Source organism: Schistocerca serialis, chromosome 4 (genome assembly GCF_023864345.2).
Source record: "Schistocerca serialis cubense isolate TAMUIC-IGC-003099 chromosome 4, iqSchSeri2.2, whole genome shotgun sequence".
Classification (NCBI taxonomy): Eukaryota; Metazoa; Arthropoda; class Insecta; order Orthoptera; family Acrididae; genus Schistocerca; species Schistocerca serialis.
The window spans coordinates 891,015,424-891,017,957 of record NC_064641.1 but is presented as its reverse complement, the minus strand read 5'-3'; the positions used below and the strand labels follow the sequence as shown (position 1 = coordinate 891,017,957).

The window sequence follows — 2,534 nt, the reverse complement described above, 5'->3', positions numbered from 1 at the left end:
TGCTTGTTTTCTTGGTGAGGTCACCAACCGCTTTGTTTTGGGGTCGTCCCACCTTTCTTCTCCGTTTGCCCACCCGCGGGAAGGTGATTATTTGTGAACTGGGTGGTCCGTTTTTTCCTTGTGGAATTGGGGAGGTTTAGAGCAATCTGCGGTTCGGGTTGTTAACACCCCCCCCCCCCCCGCCCCCTGTGAATCTGCCATACGTTAATAGCTGCCTCTGTCATGTTTGTCGGATTCGGTGTTAACGAATTTATTGATTAAAGGCAGAATTCTTGAAATATGTTTTTATCTTGTCTATCATCTTGCGAGGTGGTATATGTGCAATGTAGAGCAGGTTGTACATTTAATGTAAGTCTGCATTTCATGGATTTTATTGAAATAGTCATTTTAGGTTATAAGGTTGCCACCCTTCCACCGTAAGAGTCTTTAAAAAAAACAAATTGCGCTTTCAGTGGCAAATAAATTGAGTGTTTTACTATTTCCATCCCTCTTACGGGGTACATAGTTTACGTGTTTGTGTGAGTTGTTAAGAATTTTTTAGTTTGAAGTAATCTGGTGTGTTGCAGATTTGCACCAGCGTACTTTTTCAGAAGTTGTTGTGAGCGGTCATGACTACGGCCGTGTTGAAAGGGAGCAGGCAAACTTCTCAGCCCGAAGGCTAATACTGTTAATACTGTTCTTTTTGCCTCTAAATAAAATTGTAACTTGATATTTCGAGGGTGCTTTCCTGCTTATAATTTTAAATCTGTTTTTGAAAAAGATTTTAGGAATAAAATTCACATTTGTTAAAAGTAATTTTCCATCAGTTACTTCCCTGAAGGCAACTACTTCCACGCTCACCTAGTCTGATTAAATGTATTAATGTTCTTGATGAATCACTAGTAAATAAAGTAAATTCTTTAAGAAAAAAATTTGAAAGTAAATTCATGGTTCATTAACATTGGCACTTGGATGGGTAGTCGGCTGTGGAGGCCCATCGTTAGGAGTGTTCGGTGCACTGTGTGTTCAGACAGTCTTGTGCTCTGTCAAGCATTAAAGCCTGGTGTTAGTTCTGCCACAGTTCGCCGCCTGTCCTGTTTTACCAGTCTGACCAGCCTACGACGACCGACATCTGTAATGAGAGGTCGCCGCCCAACCTCACGACGTCTGGGCAGTCGGCAGATGACGGTTGAAGTGATCGACATAGCAAGCAAAAATCTACTAATGCAGGTATTGCTGGCAACTGTTTTGACCAGAACCGAGGTGGAATCTTCCTACAGGTCGGTCAGGTGCCTGAAAATGGGCAGTAAATCGTCAAAACTGGTAGCCAAATAAAATAAGTTTGTAAACTAGACGGGTGAAAGGCGTTTGATTTGACATCCTGTTTCGAACAGCCAAGTCCCGCAACCATCTCGAAAAGATGGACATACAGCGACATCTGGATGTGGTTTCACTTTGGTTTCGCCACGTGTTGGAGATACTCACCACAGCATTCTTCGAATACCCGACAAGTCGTGCAGTTTCACAATTGCTGCTGCCGAACCTACAGGCCATCATAACCTACCCTCAGTCAGACTCAGTCAGATCGCGCTCCTTCCCCATTCAATAAACGCCATTCCTCGCCAGGTTACGCTGATATCACCTAGACGGGTTTGTATCGATAGCACGCCAGTGCTCATAATGTTCTGGCTGGTGAGTGCAGATCGTCGTGGTGGAGGTTGAATTTTTTTCTTTTCTCCTCCCGCACAGGCTATGAAACCCCAAAGGTACCGACTGACCCCCGTGTCATCCTCAGCCCACAGGTCACTGGATACGGATATGGAGGGGCATGTGGTCAGCTCACCGCTCTTCCAGCCGTATGTTTCAGAAACCGGAGCCGCTACTTTTCAATCAAGTAGCTCCTCAGTTTGCCTCACAAGGGCTGAGTGCACCCCGCTTGCCAACAGCGCTCGGCAGACCGGATGGTCACCCGTCCAAGTGCTAGCCCAGCCCGACAGCGCTTAACTTCGGTGATCTGACGGGAACCGGTGTTACCACTGCGGAAAGGCCATTGGCAGAGGTTGAATTGGTTTTCTAAAATTAATAACCATCACAATCAAGTCCCAGATAACCAATGCTCATACTAGTATGACTGGCAGCTCCGTTTTTTTTTTTTTTTTTTTTTTTTTTTTTTTTTTTTTTTTTTTTTTTTTTTGCCGCAAGACGTAGTTCTCCCGAGGGTCGACGACGGAATTCAGAACGTGCTAAATTTGAGACGCCAAATAGCGTTTAACGTACAGTGGAGTCGTCTTGGAGTACACTCAAATAGTAACGGATTGTAGTGATACGAACGTTTTGATTCGTCTCCACAAAGCTGGACGTGTACTACTGAGGCACAGAGGTATTCATAGGCCTGTAGACATTGTTTTTCTTTTCGGTAAGATAGAAAACACATTTAGCTTCACTGAGTCTCTCTCGCATTCCCACGATTAACGGGGATTTTCAGATCCCACCTGCGAGCCTTTCCGCTCAGACGAAACGTCGTTTCGTCGCGAAGATTTACGCACGGGATATGG

The 2,534-nt window shown here is 44.9% G+C and overlaps 1 pseudogene; it reads right to left on the bottom strand.

The window, feature by feature from the left end:
* Positions 1–1,916: 1,916 nt before the first annotated feature.
* On the bottom strand, positions 1,917–2,034 carry LOC126475928 (5S ribosomal RNA; annotated as a pseudogene).
* Positions 2,035–2,534: the final 500 nt, after the last annotated feature.